Source organism: Saccostrea echinata, unplaced genomic scaffold (assembly GCF_033153115.1).
Source record: "Saccostrea echinata isolate AGI-Se365-2 ecotype Australia unplaced genomic scaffold, CSIRO_AGI_Sech_v1 ptg000029l, whole genome shotgun sequence".
In the NCBI taxonomy this organism is placed as follows: Eukaryota; Metazoa; Mollusca; class Bivalvia; order Ostreida; family Ostreidae; genus Saccostrea; species Saccostrea echinata.
In genome coordinates, this window is record NW_026889778.1 from 25,598,148 (window position 1) to 25,604,192 (window position 6,045).

Consider the following 6,045-nt stretch of genomic DNA (forward strand, 5'->3'; position numbering starts at 1 on the left):
AAATAATTTATTAATTAATATTAATTAATTATTAATTAAATATATAAACTACAGTTGAACTTCAGTATCTCGAACACTGATATCTCGAATACCATGGATATGTTGAAGTGATTTGGAAAACCGGCAACCTCTTATTCTTAAGGTATATTTCCCTGGATATATCTTGAACCCTCGGATATCTCGAAGTTTTTTCTCAGTTCCATTGAGTTCAAGCTAACAAGGTTTGACTGTAGTATAAGACTGCAGATGAAGTATTTGGCTTTAGATTCATGAGAGAATACCTTGTAACTAGAATGTTGATTTCTTTATTGTTTATGGACCAGGGATGGGGTCAATTACATAGGAAAGTAATTAATTAAATTACAATTACTTGCCCAAAACCTTCAATTAAATTACCACTACCATTACAAGGATTTTGAAATGTAATTAATTAAATTACAATTACTTTGCAAATGTAATTAATTAAATTACAAATTACATTAAGAAAAAAACGTATAAAAATAAACAATGATAAATAGTCATGAACGTTCATTTATATTCATATAGATTCAGTTATTATTTTTTACATTAAGTAAACATTGTTTAGATGTTAATGAAATTGTTAAATATTGTGTCCCCTAACCTACATCTATCAAGTTTAAAGATTTTTCTGCCAAACTGATATTTAACACTGGGGCATTTGTGACAGGAATACACAAATACTGACTAATAGCGAGTTCCAGGGCTTAATTGACCCTTTTTGGTACAGGGTCCTATACCCTTTTAATTGTGAATTTAGAATCCAAAAAGTAGCAAAATTAGGAAATGTTGTTGACTTATTTTTATTTGTTGATTAAAGAGTTGGACTTGTTCCCCATATACACATGATATATATCTTTAAAAATGATTAAATTTCAAAACATGTTATTTCTATATATAAACAGCATAAAAAAAAATGAATTTGGTCATCAGTTGGGAATTGTTACCTGGATTTTGGGGGGGGGGGGGGGGGGGGAAGCCAATTTTCAACTGGGACACGGTCCTCTTACTGGACCTGGATGCTGTTTTACCTTATAATTCAGGTGTCCGTTTTTAAGCTTTCCGATATATTTATGCAAAACAATGGATGCGTTTTGTCTTGTTTCCTGCTTTTTTCATCATCCTAAGCTATACATCTCAAAATGTTATAGTATTTGACATATTGTGTGTCAAATTACTGCCTTCCCACAAATTTTTATTAAAATAGACAAATTGGTGTTATATATTTTAAAAAAAGATTTGTGGGAAGACATAGTCAATGTGTGTGGACAAAACTACCATTAGGTAAATTCAAAATGAGTGTAAAATCTCTATTTAAGTTCAGTGTCCATACATGACCCTAGGGCACTAATTAGCACCTGTTAATCACTTCTAACACAAGCTGTGGGTATGGCAAACAAAGGATTAGAAGCCATTGGACTATTGATATCTCAAGTGTCAATTCATAAACAAGTTAATCAAAATTATTAATTTTATTTGTACATTATAAACAAGGAGATAAATAAAATTAAAAAGTTTTGAAGAAAATGCATTTTAAAGAGAAAACAGCAATTCACTAAATAAAGTAAATATATAATTTTTTTAAATATTTATTATAGTCTAGAACATTTTGTCCTAAAAATCAGTTAACTTTTCTTGAATAAAGTGTATGTGATTTGAAAAAGGGGGGCGGGGGCTATTTCTCTTTTATTAAACACCAGTGTAATTGAATGTAATTGAAAAGTAATTGTGAATTACATGCTTTTCTCAAAAGTAATTAATTAAATTACAATTACATGTAATTGAAAATTGGGCCAATTACACATTACTTTCAATTACATCGAAATTTGTAATTAATTACTGTCAATTACCATTACACATTACCATTACCCCATCCCTGTTATGGACAGATAGATTTATAGCCTGGATGCTAATATCACAACTGGAGATTCGGTAGCTGGGTATTCATTTTAATTAAGTGAACTGGTGTACCAAATTCATTTGAGTTCAGTCCACTTATATTATGTGGTCATCATTGCTTGATGAAAGTGCTAAATGAATTTCATGTACTATGTACGCCAGCTATGAAATGATTTAAACCTTAGAGGGAGACAATCCAAGGTTTATGGATAAATTATCATTCATTCAAGGAAAAAAAATGACAAAGTTTTAGATTTAGGAAAGTATGTTTCATCAAAAATCTTACAAAAAAATACATATTATGGAAAGTTTTTTTTTTTTTTTTTTTTTTTTTTTATAAGTGCATATATAATTTTCAGCCTATGAAATCAACGATTAGACAGTAATTTAGTTTATTTTTTCTAATTAATTAAGTCACCACCACCTGTGCAGTGTCAAAGCAGATGTTTAGTTCTAATTATAAAAATAGTTTGCTTTGTTTATGAAATAATGCAATTTGATGCTCATTGGATCAATATATAGCCTATATGTTATACTTTGTGAATGTTACACTATTATATGTGGATTCAAGAAAACTAATTATTTAATAAGATTAAATTAATAGTAGTAACCAGTGTTACACTATTATATGTGGAAGAAAACTAATTAAGATTAAATTGATAGTAGTAACCAGTGGCAGATTTATTTATTTATTTATTTTTGGTAAGGGGGGAGGGGGGGGGGGTCCTTAGTGATATGAAGCATTATAAAGAAAATTAAAAGAATTATGTTTTGCTTGTAATAAACTTTTTGACACTCCCCAACCCCACCCCCACCCCGAAATAAAAGAAACAAAGAAAGGAAATCCTTGATGATATTGTTGATTGATCTGCTCATATAGCAAATGAAACTAGATCTTCAAGTTTTTCTGTTTCCTGAATGATGAAAGTCTGTATTTATATGGGGAATATGCATGTCCATCTGAGATTAAATGGGTATATACATGTGTTTTTTGAGAGGTTGCACAAAAAAGGTGGTCAGATGAAAGAAAATGAACAAATATGAACAAAACAGAGAACATTTTTTATTTAGAAAAGTATGTGTACTTTGTGAAAATTCTTGATCCATGCCTCTATAATCTTCGATGATTCAGGCAGGCCAAAATTTCTCCACCCTTTGGAAAACATAATTTTCAATTGTCACTTCAAAGCCTGTCATCTGTGTTCAAAAAAATTATTTCTCTTTAGAATTTGTCATGCTTTCCAGTACATTTATTATTCAATGACTCATACAAAACTTGAAATTTTTTTACCATTATTTTTCTTTTTATGCAGACTTGATTGATCACAAAGAACTTAATAATAATTTCAGTGTATGTATAATTTTTTTTTTTAAAAATGCAAGTGCTTATACTTAATAGAAATGTTCATATATAAATTTATTTAGTTTTAATGTTCATTTTGATTTACTCAATCATAAATTTGTTGATAGTAGCATAAATATAGGCTTTGTCAGTAGAATGATAAACAAAATTTCAGTGTGCTAAGTTAAATATCAGTTTAAATGTCAACAAAAAATATCTTGTTTCTTGTTGCATGATAAAAAAAAAAAAAAGAATTGAGGGTCAATTTGGTTGTGAAGAGTTTTTGTTCGGTTGTTTGTTTGTTTGTTGTTTTTTTTTGTTTTTGTTTGTTTTTGTTTTGTTTTGTTTTTTTGAAGGGGGGGGGGTGTTTTTGTTTTTTCTTTAACTTAAATAATTTTATTAAGTTCAGTTTTATAGACCATTGACAATTTAAACAATTTCTGAATCATTGCATTCAAACTATATGTTTTATAAAGCACTGTTCTATTAACTAACTCTAACATCATTTATTTCTCCCATTTTTGGGGGGAAAATGAATTAAATAAGATTTTTTCTGTGTGAATGGCTAATTTTGTTTCCCTAAAATCACTTGAGGGTTATTTAATACATCATCTGGGTTATTAGAAACAATAAAAAAAGATTAAGCCCTTTTATCAATGAAACAAGTACAAAATGTATGAAAGTAATTTTTATAACTCTTTGAACCCTGCATGGAGCTTTATTTTTAGGAGAAAAAAATTGATTGAAGAATTTGCAGTGTTATCTTAGAATAGAATCATAATGGTGTAGTGTAACATGATTTGGAAAATGGCCTACTCTGTAATTAATTCTGAAATGTAAGGAATGACATTCCTACAATAACTTTACACTGCATGTGGCTGCAGAAATTCAGCTTACCAAAACTTCGTTCAAGAGAGGTAACTCTATTAAGCTTCTTGTTTACAACCCCCAGGGAGCTATTTCATTCAAGAAAGATAACTCTGGCTTTCTTGTAGGAGCTAAATTCTCTCTATGATAGCAGGGCTATGATGAAATATTTGTGGTGTAAACATTGGCATGGGTGGAATGTCTGTGCTCATCACTGTCTGGGGGAAAAACCAGAAGAGGAATTTGAGCTATTCATTTGAAGCTTTTTTTTATGCTGGAAATGGGATAATTGGAGCAATGAAGATCCATAATATGTGGAAAGGGAGACTAGGAATAACTAGGTGGGGAGGGAAAATACGTCATCATTGTTGTCAAAGAACACAGTCTCTTCCATCGTTATCAATTAATTTGGGGCTGGGTGGCAGACGCATCAAGTCTTGCTGAAAGGTGATAGACGGGGAAAAAAAATCCCGAGATGTCTGCAATGCGTAACTTGTAGGGCTGACGCTGAATGAGATGCTGAGCATGCAGGGATTAGCTGATCCAAGATTAATGTCTTGCCTACGTCTTGTGGCTGGATTTAGCTCAGCAGGGGTTTATCTGTGGGTGGTTTACGTGATGCTGGTAAATTGGAACAGAGGTACTAGCCGTACCCTAAATTTTTAATTTTTTCCCCCCAAAAAATTGCATGCACTTGTGGATGAAAAAATTGGTTAATCCTTGTGATGAAAATTGAAATGGAATATTGCTACTTAATTTTAAAGAATTCTAAAATCCAGAAGCCAGGCCAGATTAACTCAAACAAAGACACACATCATTAAAACTACACACTAAGTGGGTTAACATATTTTATTTGAAATGATTCAGTTTTTATTCACCATTTCCTGTAGAGGTTATGGAGGATTATTTAACCTCGGCTTATGGTGTTTCAGGTCATAATCTGCAGAAATCATAATGCAGTTAATCTGATATCTAGGACAAAAAAAACATCAATGTACAGTACAAACACAGTTGCAGTCATCACACTTATAATAAATTCCTGCTTACAGTGAAGTGATCTTAATGCCCTGATACTTAGTTTTAAAACATTTTTTGAACTTGATGGATATATAACGAATTATGTTAACTTTATAACAGATTAAAATTGTTTGTCCTTGGCAAACTGCTATATATGTGTTGTAATAACTGTAGATGTATTTTTTCAAAATTCAAAATCCTAGGGGCATCTCATTTAAATTAAAAGAATTATAATCTAGGAAATGTTAACATAATTAAACCATATACCCTTGAAGTATACATTTAAAATTATACAGTTAGAATCCTTTTTAATGAAGATCTTCAGTGTATGAGACATTTAATTAGAGAGCGAATAGAATACTTTTGAGATTAAATTGAGACTAATTTTTTTTTTTAAAGTTGGGTTTTTTTGCTTTATAAAAATCGTTAACCTTGAGAATGCATGATACTTTTGATTTTTTTTTTCCTTTCTTGAAATGAACAATGGAAAAAATGTGCCTTATCAACTTTCTCACACTTGAGCAGAACAGCTAGGGATAAAAAGTGATCCAGTATTAGGTTATGGAAGTGTTGATCATATTTATGACACACTTGATTAATCAGTAGATACAATCGGCCAGGATACAAGGTTCTGTAGTGTGTGGGTGGAAGGCTTCTCTCGGTTAAGATCGAGAAGTGAAAGAGGGGTACCAGGATAAGTATTGTGGTTTTTCCGCTATGTCTGTTACTTCTGGTCCTGTCAGAGATTTCCGCATAAGCTCGGAATTTTGAATGTACTTTTGGAGTGTATATGCACCTAAGGAATGAATCTTATTATGATGAACTTCAGATTTTTCTAAATTACGATAAAAAAAAAAAAACATGGAGTGTTCGCATACATATATTATATGCAAAAAAATTAT